This window comes from Myotis daubentonii, chromosome 8 (genome assembly GCF_963259705.1).
Source record: "Myotis daubentonii chromosome 8, mMyoDau2.1, whole genome shotgun sequence".
NCBI classification, from domain to species: domain Eukaryota; kingdom Metazoa; phylum Chordata; class Mammalia; order Chiroptera; family Vespertilionidae; genus Myotis; species Myotis daubentonii.
In genome coordinates, this window is record NC_081847.1 from 22,996,198 (window position 1) to 23,010,752 (window position 14,555).

At 38.0% G+C, this 14,555-nt stretch overlaps 1 protein-coding gene across 12 annotated transcripts in view; it reads left to right on the forward strand.

Annotated features, from left to right (window-relative positions):
* The window catches only part of TASP1 (taspase 1), a 254,206-nt gene that overhangs the window by 225,873 nt on the left and 13,778 nt on the right, over nt 1–14,555 (forward strand). The window lies entirely within an intron of this gene.

A 14,555-nucleotide genomic window follows, 5' to 3' on the forward strand; every position in this document is an offset into this window, starting at 1 on the left:
CCAAAGAAAAACAGCAGCTCTTTTATGCTTTTGATGATGGAGCAGGGAGGTTAGAAACAACATTTTTTCCATCTTGTTCTTTGTCCATTGTGAATGGGGAAGAGGAAATGGGGATAGAGAAGAGAAAATGGGAGTGAAGCTGATGGGCTGTCAGGGCTGGTGACTTTGCAGGGAGGGTTGGAATAGGTAGAGGAAACCAAGGTAAGGAAAGCCAAGCGCCTGGACCGCACTCTGCATGCGTGAGGGCGGAGCTGGCTGATGTGCTGATACGTGCGACCTGGCTGGTACGCAGTGTGCCCCACACACCCTGGCGTCCTCATGGGCAGAGGCTGAGGTCTGCACCCCGAGTATCACGTGCCCGTGGCACACGGCCCTCCGTGAGTCACCACAATCACAGGGACGTCCACACAGCACCTCCTGAATGGCTTGGCTTCCCCACACTCACGGGGGCTGAGCCTGGGAGTAAGAAACATCATTTGTGGATTTTATTTTAGCCTTGGCCTCAGGTTCTCCTTGTTCATAAAATTTTTAGACTCAGCTGTGGTACACGATGTTTCCTTGGCATTCAAGAACCTCATTTGCAAAGCTGTGAAGTTGGGCAGCCTCTTTTAAAGGACATGATTTATTTAGCACATCTGGAAACATAAGTAAGGAAACTTTTGATATAAACTGTCTGATATAGATGAAGTCACTGGCAGGCTAAGGATACATGTAAGAAAGAATAATTTATTGCGTATTTATCGTGTAATACCCATCCAGACTGGCCTCTGCGGTACCCAGCAAGCTGGTGGCATTGCAGGCTTCTGTGAGTGCAGTGGACAGGAGCACCTCAGGCTATGTTGTCTCACAGCCGTCTGGCTCTCACTCAGCTCCCCTTCTCGGCATCACCCTCACCTGACACAAGACTTGTATTGCATGAGTAGACTTATATCTCAAGAGAGTGCATAAAGATTGCTTTATTTCATAGTGTTTAGAGAAGGGAATTGTAACTGCCCATTTTAAAGGTGATTTACAAGTTTTAGAGCAACACTCTCTAATAGAATTTTCTGTGATGATGGAAACGTTTTATAATGATATTGTGTTGTCCAGTAGGATAGCCACTAGCCATATGTGGCTATTAAGCTCTTGAAATGTGGGTAGTATGCCTGAGGAACAGAATTTTAAATTTTCCTCCCCTTAAATTTAAATAATCATATGTGGCTAGTGGCTACTGTATTGAATAGCACAGGTGTAAGAATCAGTGGAGAAATGATTATCCAAGTAAATGTTTTCAGAGCATTCTTTTCCTCCCAATGATAAATGGTTCCCAAATATAAAATGTCTGGTAAGCCACAAGAATCCTTGCACAAGAATGGCTTATAGCCATTTATGTTTCTCTCACCCCTTACAAGTTGACTGTCATCTAAAATTGCCTTTTCACAAAAGAACCTCATGGGAGGTGGACTTCAGTACAGAAGCCAGTCTGGTGGAGTGCAGTCGTGTTACTAAGTCCCATGTATAGAAATGTTCTTGTTATCCCTGCTGGTGGCCTGTGGGAGACACCTCACAGTTTAACATGAAATATGTGTGGTAGAGAGAGGGAGAGGACCGCACTGAGCCAGAGACGTTTGGCCTCCAGTTGCATTGCTTGACATCTGGTGGACGTGGTTTTCATATTGCTGGTAAATTCTCCAGCTGCTAGTCTTGATTAGCCCAACAGATACAGCTGCTCCTCTTGCCTCACTTGTAAATTATGTTTTTGACCTTCTTTGCAGAGAGTTAATCCCTCTTCCTTTCTTCCTCCTTTGAGCCTTGGCTACAAATGCTTTTTTCCCCCCTAAAAAACAAACCCCTAACACTAATGCTTTGGCTGCTGAATTTTATTGATCAAAAAAGCCATCTCTTCTTTCATTCAGGCTGGAATTTTATTGTATTGCAAGTAAGACAGAGTTATAGATGAGAAGCTGGGCTCAAAAGAGAAAGGGGCTGTAACAGAGTTCATGTTCTTTTCAAGAGCATAAGCCTGTGGCCTCCCCCGCTACCCCCCCAGCCCTGGTTTCCTGACTTCCATGAAAGAATTGTTGAATTAGTGGCATAACTCTTCAGCAGAATGACTGGTTTGTAAAATTTCCTTTCACATAATGTTGAGAACCATGGTTGTGAAATGAAAAAAGGAGACATCTTAAAAACTAAAAAAATAAATAAATAAATTTAAATTTAGAAACTATTTCAAAATGTGTTTTTTTGTTTGTTTGTTTTTTCATTTGCCCTGCTTTCCAAATATTGCCTTCTTTGTGCTTGTTACCAAACTCAGAAACTAAAACCACAGGGCATTTGGACATTTTATACAAGCTAAATATGTTTAATCTAAGTTAAGGCCTTGAATTAGAGCTCACCTCAAAAATCATACTGCTTTTAAAAAGGCTGGATAGTAATCAATATCATTTTAACCAATTCATGTATAATTTGAATAAAAAGTGGCAGGTTCTTTTAAAAGTTTATTTCCCTTTTAAAAGAATGTTCTTTCAAAAAAAAAGAATGTTCTTTCAATTATATCATTTAATTTTTAAATCCTTCTATAGCCTAAGTTAAAGAGATTTCTTTTCATTGAACAAAAATTAGGGCATTAATAACAGTTGGAAAGCAGTTAATGATTAGTTAATGAATACTTTTTAATAAACACCCAGTATGCATGGATTACGGTAATAAAAACAGATGTTAAAACTGGCATGGAACTTACTCAAGTGTAATAAGTGAAACCAAGATTTATTTTACTATGTAGAGGTCACTTTTTATAGCAGTAGTGAACATACTATTATAAAAATTCTTCCTTGGGGAGGAACAAGCTATTTTGTGGTCTTAAAGTATCTCCTCATAGATTTCTTATTAGTTGCTAGGAAGAATAATGGTAGTTTATACTGGGAAAACCAGGCAACAACTTGACTGTGTGGTCAAAATCAGTGTCATCAGGAAGGGGCAGATGAACTTTCTGTGCCTCTGGGTATGATAACCTGAGAAGACACCAACATCGCACATGTAGTAACACATCTGGAAGTGCATGACCTGGATCTAATCACAAGGAAACATACAGATCTAAATGGGGAACATTCTATGAAGAAAGAAAAAAGGGGTTTCTACAGTGGACTTTGAATATGAGTGTGAACGGTACAGTCCACTTATATGTGAATTTTTAAAAAAATAAATGCTATAACTGTATTTTCTCTTTCTTATGATTTGCTTAACTACAGTTTCTTTTCTTTGGCTTACATTATTGTAAGCTATAGTATGTAACACATAAACATATAAAATATATGTTAATCTATTATGTTACTGGTAAGGCTTCATTGGTAAGGTCATCAATAGGCTATTAGTAGTTAAGTTTTGGGGGAGTCAAAGTTATGCACAGGTTTTTGACTGCATGGGAGGTCAGCACCCTTAACCACCATGTTATTCAAAGGTCAACTGTATTCTTAAAAAATGTCAATGTCATAAAAGCAAAGGCTGTAGAAATATTCTAGATTAAATTACTAAAGAGTGTGACAACTAAATGCAATAACTAATCCTAGACTGGATCCTGTATAGCAGGGGAAAAATACATTATTAGTTTAATTTACAAACTTAGAATGTGGATGGTAAAAAGTGTTGTATCATTGTTAAATTTGTTATAGCTGTACTGTGTTATGTAAGGTAATATCCCCACTCTCAGGAAATACAAACTGAAATATCTAGGAGTAAAGGACCGTAATATACCCAATATCTTCATGATGGTTCAGAAAAAAAAATATTATGTGGATGGATGGATGGATAGATGGATGGATGGATAGCAAATTACAAAGCAAATGGAGCGAAATGGAACCTGGGTAAAGGATGTATGGGTGATTCTTGAACTATTCTATAAGTTTGAAGTTATTTCCAAATAAAAAGTTAAATATTACCCTTGGATAATATGGCACATTTGATTAGTCCTTTGGGCCTTGCAGTTGAAGTGAACAAGTATTGGAATAGATGTGGTGCCAGGAAGTTGGAACCTGGGTTGTCCCTCCACTCCTTGCGCACTGAGAGACTGACTTGGTATGATCACTCTGCCTCTCTGCTTCTCAGAGGACTCATCTGGAAAATTGAGAAATAAAATACCTCTCTATACCTTACGTCCTTCCTGGGATAAGGCATGTGATAACAAGGAAGCAAAATCTTATTTGTCTGAATATGGATGACTGGATCCCATTAAGTTATTCATATCTTATGGCCATATTGTCTATATTATGGGTATTGTATACATTATGACCCTCTACCCCTAGGTACTTGCTTCCAACCTATAAAATTCAAAATTCTACATGCTAGGTTACATAAGCAGATAATTGCTATTCAGTTTTTTAGTAGGATTTTTATGACCCCAATGCAGTATCTATCATGTTTTGTTTTTATGAAGATAGTTTCTGGTGCTTTATGAAAATTCTCAATAAGTATTTGTTTTGAAGGATAGCACAGATGAGATTTCTGAGAGCTTTTTGCTAGACTTATCTCTCAAATATAAGTAGAAGACTTAAGAATGCGGACACATTCTGCAAATTGCATCATTAGGCAATTTCATAGTTGTCTGAACATCAGTGAGTGTAGTTAAGAAATCTAGATGGTGTAGCCTACTATACATAGGCTATATGGGATAGCCCATTGCATGTTACTGTAGAGCATATTACTGCACTGAATACTCTAGGCAGTTGTAACATAATGGTAAATATTTATGTAAGCATAGAAAAGGTACACTAAAAATCTATAATAATAAAAGGGTAATATGCTAATTAGACCTTCTGGACGAAGCCAGGGTTGCAAGGAAAGCCCAAGTCCCGGGTGCCAGAGGGAAGCTGGTGCCGGCAGCCGGGAGAAGGAAGGCCTACTTTTGCACGAATTTCGTGCATCGGGCCTCTAGTACAATATAAAAGAAAAAAGAACAGTACATTGGTATCAGGCACTTACCACAGATGGAGCTTGCAGCACTGGAAGTTGCTCTAGTGGGCCAGTGAGTGAGTGGTGAGTGAAGGCCTAGGACATTACTATACACTACTGCAGACTTTATAAACAGTGTACACAGGCTGCACCAAATTCATAAAACAACACAAGAATAAATCAAGTACAAGAGCAAATGATGCAATCAAGTGATGCTGTAAACACAAGATGTGTGATGAGGATGTTGGTAATGAAACACAGCATCCTGCTCCACAGCCAACTTTTGTCAGTAGAAAGAGAACACTCTAAAAAAAACAGTAAAATGTATAGAACAGTAAATACATAAACCAGTATTTATTATCATTACTAAGTATTGTGTACTCTACATAATTGTATGTGCTATCTTTTATCTGCACTGCAGTGCAGTAGGTTTGTTTACACCAGCATCAGCACAAACACGCGTGTAATGCATTGTGCTATGACGTTAGGGCGGCTATGACATCACTAGGTGATGATAATTTTTCAATTCCATTGTACTCTTTATGGTACCACCACTGTATGTTATCTATCATTGACTGAAACATTGTTATGTAGCACATGACTACAAAACATGAAGTGCATAAGAGAGAAATAGCAAAAGAAGTGAGAAAGAAACTTCTGCTTCCCATTAGGATGAAGAATGTCATAGAGGCTGTTTTTCCTACTCACAACAATGAGAATGAGCTTGATAAACTATGAAAATTACAGATTTTAAAAAATCATCCAAAGAGCTGAATATGCTAGAAAAACCTAAATTAGTTGTGGGAGAAAAAACTCAACTTTTTCATTCCTGGCAGATCAATAGAAAAGGGCATAAAACTGACATAGACAAGTATAAAGAAAAACCAACCAAACTGTTAATGAACTGTCTATGGCCACATGTGAGCTAGTGTGACAGATTAAAATCCCAAGAGGCCCCAGTCACATGGTGAGTCTTCAGATCAGTTCTTCTCTGTGAAGTCTTCAAGTGCTTACACCAAAGGCTTGGAGCAGGACAAGGAACTGAGAGTGACTTGACAAAGGGCCTAGGATTTTTACCAAATGGACGGCAATGACCGAGCAAACACCAGAGGCCAAGCAGGATTGCTGACAGATGTGTGCCATGGCTCAGAAAGCTGGGGCTGGTTATCAAGGCAAAGAGAACCCCTGAGCATCACTGTGAACAAAGAGAAACCCCTCACGGCTAGAATGCTGGCTGCTGGATTTGAAGACCTGGGGAAGTCTCCACAGTCTCACCAGGGTCAGATCCCAGACGTACTCAAGAGAAATTACTGATCCAAATTTCAAAATATTAGCCAATAGTGATCTTAATCTAAAACTACACAAAGCCCAGGACCAGCTCAACTAGAGATTAGATGACTCAGGTCCTAACCTAGAGGAAAGGGTTTGTTACTTTTTTAGGGTAAATATTATTTATATTAAAAGTTATTACTGTTCTTTTACATTTGATGTATGTGATACAATAAAAACTGAGTCCCCTAAAGAAGCAGGAAAATGAGACTTGTACCTAGGAGAAAAATTAGTAGTTTACCCACAGATTACCCAGATGTTGGGATTAGCGTAGAAGGATAATCAAATAATTATAACTATAAAGAGAAAAAAAGAGAAATGGTATAACTGAAAAATAAAATACCACAAGCAGAATTTATTTGATAGGTTTAATAGGAGACTGGGGTGGAAAATATGATTAGTGAACTTGAGAACCAGTGAATAAAAATTGTCCAAACCTAAGCACAAAGAAGAAACTGAGTTTAAGAATCTAGGGAGTGTTTGTGATTTGTGGAACTATGACAGATGGTTTAAATTATGTGCATGTGGCATTATATAGCTGTAAGGTTCTTACATTGCTCATGAAATAGTTTGTGATAAGTGAGGGATGCTTATATAATCTCTAGAGCAGGGGTGGGGAACATCCAGCCCGCAGGCCATGTAAGGCCCACAAAATCATTTGGGCTGGCCTTGCCAAGGCATTAGGGGTGAGTTCATTAAATGTTTGACCAAATATAGCAGGCTAATTTTTAAGTTGATAATTTTGTATGACCTGCAAATGATGTTTATAAATATCCAAATGGCCCTTGGCAGAAGAAAGGTTCCCTGCTCTAGAGTAATAACTTTAAATATAACAACAGAAAAATTACAGCAAAACAAAAACAGTACAGGACATAAAAGGAGGTACTACAAATTTCTCAACCCCAAAAATAGGCAGGCAAAGAGAAGCAGAAAAACAAATAACATATGAGATAAATAGAAAGCAAAGACCAAAAGATATCAACTCAACTATATCAGTAATCATATTAAATATGGGACTCACCATAATGCTACCATCATCAAAGCAAGTGTTTCCTGGCAGAAGGGATGACCCTAAATCCAGTATATCAGAAGCTCAGAGATCAGCAGAAAGACCATCTCCCTTTCTAGTAATTTCACAGCATTCTAAGGGAGGTAAACCACCAAATTTGCTGATAAAGCAGGATCCACTCCACCAGACACCACAGTATATAGAAACACTGCCTCAGAAGTGCAGATGGAAATGTGTCTCAAGAAGAAATTTAATGTATCTAATGTGGAGATCCAGAATAGTGACGGGCAACGTGGGTGCTGTTTGCCATCAGATAAAAGTATTGTCTTCACATAAAGGACTTCCAAAATGACAAGTGAGAAAGTGTGCATTCAACAACTTCAATAGAATAGTCTGTAAAAAAAAAAAAAAAAACAACGAAAGAAAATTTAGATAGTTCAATCTCCCAATTAATGTGGCTTGTTCAGCTTCTTCACAAACTTACCTGTTTGTGTACTTTATCCATATTAAAGCAAAATAGAGACAGACTCATAGATGGAGAGCAGGCGGACAGCTCTGGTGTGTGTCGGGGGAGGTGGTGTGTTAGTGAGGGTAGAGGGATTGAGCCAAAAAGAAAAAAAGAGAAATAATTCATGGACAGCAGTGTGGTGATTGCAGGGTGGAGGGGTGGAGGTGAAAGAGCATAAAGGAGACAAATGGTGGTGGGGGGGGGAGTATATGTTTTAAAGTGTTAACCGATTAATTTACTCTTGATCATTAAGTATTGAACTACTAAAAACACATAATATCTAGTAAAGTATTATAGGTTTCCCTACTTTTACTTTCCTTTCAATCTATTTAGAGGTGAAAGTAATTTATTAGACAGAATTGCTGCTTTAGGGAAGTGAATTTTCTGAAATTAGAATAAGATCAGTGCAATATACCTCATTATTTATTCTTAATTCTCTAACTTTTTTATTCACAAGTTTATTGGAGTACACCTGGCTCAGTAAGTGAATCCTCTCTAAAGGATACTGATATAACCAAAGTGAAACAGATGACTTTGTGATTTTGAGACTGGAAGATAACACAAAAGATTATTTGTGCCAAAACCGGTTTGGCTCAGTGGATAGAGCGTCAGCCTGCGGACTGAGGGGTCCCAGGTTCGATTCCGGTCAAGGGCATGTACCTGGGTTGCGGGCACATCCTCAGTGGGAGGTGTGCAGGAGGCAGCTGATTGATGTTTCTCTCTCATCGATGTTTCTAACTCTCTATCTCTCTTCCTTCCTCTCTGTAAAAAATCAATAAAAATATATTTTTTTAAAAAAAAGATTATTTGTAACTTATATTCAGAGAAATGGTCAGAGAGTAAAAATGGAAAATAAATTCAGAGGTCCAAAATGGATATAGCATAGGAATAAATGTTTGACTAGAAGTTGCAGTTTATTATGTTTTGAGAGGTATTAAAAAGTCTTTTTCTTTGGTTTATTTTACTGTTTTTATTGTGATTATGAATTCAAACCCTGACCACCATTAACTTTTTACCCAATTAAAGCAATTTATAAAAATTTAGTGAGGTCTCCCTGTGCCAAGGGTTTGTATCATTATGAAAAGAAAGCCTCACAAAGCTAAATGAATTCTCTTTTATGTGCCCTTTAGTTGAACAGATGTCCATCATGTCCTGTCCTGAACAGTCCTCTTCTAAAGCTTAAAAAATAAAATAACCTAAAAACTTTATGTTGAGTGGAGAAAGCCCTACACCAAATAGTACTTACTGAATTATTCTATTATATGAAGTTCCACTTATATAAAGTACAATAATAGAAATCTGAAAGTCGTTGCTTAAAGAAAAGGGCATAAGGGAATTTTCCGGGGTAATGGAAATGTTCTATATGGAAAATGTTCTACTTAGGTTTTGGTTTTCATGGCTATATAAATGGTCCAAAGTCATCAACCCCATTACCTAGCATTTTATTGTATCTAAATCATACCTCTATATATTTTTTGGTCTAAAAAGTTATGAACAAGACCATCTATTAAAAAGGCAGAGTGGTATAATAAGAGAATGAGCTTTGGAGTGGCCATACGTGGATTTCCAACCTGGAGTCCCTGCTCAGTAACCTGGGACGGGTTACACTCTGACCCTCAGTTTCCCTATCTTTAAAGTGGGAATATTATTGATGCTTTCATAGCATTCTGAGTATTAATTGAATAATATAACAAGTGCATATAGTAGATGGTACATTAATCATGATGGGTGATGATGGTGTAGTGTTGGGAGGAACAGGTGATGGTAGAAGTTGTAGAGAATCTCTCAGGGCCATCACATCATACAACTTCCACAGCCTCATTTGTGCATACTTGTGCTCCCAAAGGTGCCATTTATGTTGCCTATGACAAGAGCAATACTGCTTGGATTTTCACCCTACTCCTCTGATGGAGCTGGTAGTGGTTATTACATTTTGATAAAATGTAACTCTAACCAAATGTAACTCTCAGTTGTAAATGTAAACCAACTGATGAGTGACTGGAGAGATCCCAAAAGAGAAAAAAAATTCTTTGAAGCTACAAGAATGAGCACCCCCTCTTCAACTCTGCAATTCATACTTCAGTTCCATGTTAGTGGCTAGTGGAATTCATTCACTGGGTGGATTTATTGTACCATATTTTGGATTTATGAAGAACTGCCTAGAACCAAGCTGGCCTTAGTCTAAACCAGATTTTAATGCTTTTGATAACCTAGTCCCCATACTATCCAATAACTGAAGGAGTCTGATCTCTGGCAGGAAGCCAACTGCCTCAGGATGGTAGGTTGGGCACCACCAATAAGCTATGTACTAAGAAAACATCCCAGGACCACTAAATTTGGCAGATGTACATATGGAACACCAGGCAAAGTGGCTAATCAGTGATTTTACTTGTACCTTTTAAGCTTGCCCATAATTTCAAATATAAAAATTGCATGTCTTTTCCATGCTCTTAGGACTGCCAGGAAAGCCCCATTGGATCTATTTAGAAAGTCCTTTAGACAAACAGGAGACGATTGGAGAAGATTGAATATGTGAAAGACACATTTTAAGACAGACATTTCCTCAGCTTCAAGTTTATTTCTAAGAGTAGTTGGTAATTTTATTTTTGCTTAATTAGTCTTACGCCATCAGTTTCTTCCAAATGATTCATTCAGCTTTGCTCCAAAGCAATAAATAGAATAAACACAAAGAGGGAATTCACCATGTTGGCAAGAACATAAATCTTCTCAAAGGAATTAACTATATTTATCCAAATAAATCTCATTTTAATCATAGTGTAGGGTTAGATCTTTGCAAAGATAAATATGTCTATTACTTGGACTTGTCGATACTCTATGTTAGTTGAAATGAATAAGCCTTTTTTTTTGTTACAGCAACATGAAAAATAATGAAAACATACATAATCATTAGTCTACGTGGTTCACATCAGGTATGAACTTAACATTAGAATGTCCCCTTATTACCTTCTAATACCCAATGGTTCAGGGAAATATTTACCTTCTCAAAGCAGACACATACCTGCTGTGTGCCCACAGGACACATAACCATGACATGTAACTAAGACACGTGTCCTTGAGAATGATTGACCTAACTACCCACAGTGATGGAGTAATGATTACAGAATGGTGTTTTCTTTCTTTTGCTTGGAAAGCAGATGATGAAAGGAATCTTTCCTGTTGTTGTTTTTTTAAATCTTATAAAAGGACATCGTCTTGGTCATGTCATTCTTATTTCATGTTACCTTTCTAATTCTTAATAAGGAATTGGTTCTATGATTGTAAATACTTGGGATCTCCCATTGGTTTTATGTAGTAAGGACTTTTATTACATTATTTTATTAAATAGGTGAGTAACAGGAGCTGGATCTCCATACATGCAGTGTATATGGAGGTGTTAATGGCTACACAGGGCCTAGCACATGTAGACATTCCATAAACACATCTTGCATGAGTGACTCCATGTTGAGGTTTAGGGTAGAACTTTGAGTCCAGATGGTTGTCTGGACACACTTTTTCCCCACTGCCCTTCCTTCCCAGTAATCTCCAGATTTGAGATAAAAAACTAGATTCATCAGCTTTTTAAAACAAATTGAAAATTGTTACATAAACAATTTTGAATATACGTGAAATACAAATTTCATGTAAATTTTTTTACAAGATAAAAGCATTTTAAGTTTTACATAAAAATACAATTATTTTTCTTCTCATTTATTTTCTCCTATACGAGCATTCGATTTGGCAGCCCTGGGGCCCACTCCTATGCAGTGATTGGCTGGAACCAAGTGGTAGCCACCCTGTTCAGTGGGGCTGCGCACTCCCCTTTGGCAGCCCTAGACCTGGCCTGCTTCACAAGGCATTTGAGACTGATCCAAGTTGTGGAGTTTGAATCTAAGGCAATGTCTGTCTGCTAGAATACTACCATTCATTCAAATAATATAGTTTCTGTCTTTTTTAAATGCCTTCATCTTGGAATGTCTAATCTGTCCAATCCTAAGGATTAAAATTAATTTATGATTGTTACAGTATATGACTTTGATGTCTCGTGAGTAAAACAGTGCTGTAAATTGGTGAAATTTAACATTTTAGTAATAACTAATTGAGACATTTGGATACAGTTGAGCTACTCTATATTTATATTTCTTTCAAATACTTCTGGATGTAATAAGTGGTGGGTACTGTCGATTTACTTTTATGCTCTTGAGCTGTCATCACTGTACTGTACATGTTTGGACTACACTGTCTGCTGTAGTGTTGAAGGGGTAAAAAGAAACTTAAGTTAGGATGAGGGTTGTATTAACAGTTTGCTATTAGGAGATGCTCACAGTACTTGGAAACAGCTTTTGGGTTTTTTTTGTGTTTTTTTTTTACCTGAAATAGAAAATTAATGTTATTTTAAATGTGGTTCCTATAACATGAAAAAAACAAAACAATACCAATAATCTCCTGATTTCTTCCACTAATAGCTCTTGTGTATATTATGGTAAATTTTTGAACAATTAGAACCTGCCAACTATACTCCATTAAAAATGTTTATGGTATTTTTAGGAGAAAAATTGAAGATCTTGGCCAAACAATCTCTTAATAGGCAGTAATAAGGCCCAGTAGACCCTGACTAAAACATACTTCCATCTGAATTATCTATAAACTTCCATTGTCAGACAGGAAAACCTGTTGTTTAAGGTGACGACTTCTTAGGTGTAACAAGTTCCTGAATCCAGCAATTTATTTATTTTTGTTCAGTAGGCCATATTTGGGGCAAAAAAGACATAAATACAAATAAGGGTTTCACCATTAAAGATGACAGAAATGCATACCTTCTAACATCAGCTAACTGGTATTAGAGCGAATCGCGGATTTATTACAATGATTGGTAATGATTGACCAGGAAGGATGCCTTAATTCTTTGCCTTTGAGATTTTAGCTACTAAACCAAAATCAGTTTACCTAGAACTAGAATTAAGATTGTATTACTCATGTGAGTGATGATAATGACTTGAACTGGAGTGTTAGTTATACTGGCGGTGAAAACCAGCTTCTGTGTATGTTTTAAGGTCGAACCATGGGATTTACTGATAGATTGGATAGAAGTATGAGGGGAAATAGAGAAGGCAATGGTAGCTCCTAAGATTTTGTCCTAACCAGTTGGAAAAATGAAGTTGCCATATACTGGGGTGAGGAAAAGGTGAGGGGGAGGAAGAAAGCTGGAGGGGAAGTAGAAAGAGCTCAGTTTTGGACATGTTAATTTTGAGATGCATGTTAAGAATCAAATAGAGATGCCTGGTAGACAGTTGGATATTTGTGCCAGGAGAGAAGACTAAGCTACAGATGTATATTTGGAAATTTCAATATAGAAATGCCTTTTAAAACGACAAGGCTTGCTGACATCACCAAGAGAGTGAACACAGAAAAGAGTCCTGTGGAACTCCTGTGTTTATATATAAGTTGAGGACATGAGGAGGAACCAGAAAGGAACACTGAGAAGTGGCCATGGAGGTTGGTGGTGAACCAGATCAGTGTGGTGTCTTAGAAACTGAGGAGAAAAAACAATTGGGAAAATGAAGTTGTCATTTTTCAAACTATTTCAAGGCCATCAACTTTGTCAGAGCCTATGAAATTAGGTCTGAGCATAGACCAGTGGAGTAGTCAAGGAGAAAACCTGATTGTAGAGGGTTTAAGGAGAGAATGGAAGGAAAGGATTTGAGGTAACAAGTACAGTCAAGTCTTTTAAAGAACTTTGCTGTGAATGGAAGTAAAGAACTGGAGTGGTAACTGAAAGGAGGCAGTAGGTATGGAGAGTTATTCTTTCCTGTTTTTTTCCAATGCAACCAGATGCTTCATTGTATGTCTAAATCATTTCTACAAAACATGCTAAGGAAAAGTGGTCCAACATTGATTGAGTCTGTGGGTACCCTAACATTTAGTTGTTGAGAAGGTAGGAAGAACCAGCAAAGGAAACTGAGATGTCAGCGTTAGAGTGGAATAAAAGGGAAGTTTCAGCAGCCTTTTAATAGTTCTGGGTGCAGCTGGAATTCAAGGAAGGCATTCATTGACATTGGGATGAGCTGGTGGAAAGTCATGCAGGTTTCTTTCCTGAAGGATGTCTGAACTTACATTCTCACGTGCCTGTCTGGCTCCAAAAAGAGTGGGCTGGGGCCACACAATTTAAGTTGCAGCATTTCCCTGACATTTGGTCATGCTCCCTTCTTCAGGAGCATCTTCCAGGACCAGCACAAATCAGCTCAGGCGATGCTGCTCTCTAGGTCTCAGGGCCTTCACAGCCTCTGGTGTTTCAGAGTCTGATATTCATAAGACGTCAGGAGCAGATGGTTTTGACAAGGAGCACTTTCTTCAAAGCGTTTGTTGGTGGTTTTATTTTTACTCCTTCAAAATTCCTCACTGACAGATCAGCTGAAATTCTCAGGAAATAGTCCATTACACAAATAGTAGTTTCACTCTCTAAGTTAGTTTAAACATTAGCTTTTCATTTCTTTTCAAATACAAGATGCTCTTTTCAAGCTGTAGTGAAATCCATGTTACCTGGCAACTTACCAAACAGAAGATTGTAACTGATATTTTGGATTTTCACCCAGTACAAATCATCAGGATGCTGAGACTTTCCCACCAGGTTCTGCAAGAAGAGGCCACTGGTCTGCCTTTCATTGAGGAAACTGGCCCAGAGCCTCCCCTTACAGAACGGAGGGTAAACCCCCAGCCTCGGTGCAGGGATTGGGGGCAGCTGCACTTGGGTCTTCATTGTTCAGCTAAATCTTCTCCTCTTACCTCAGC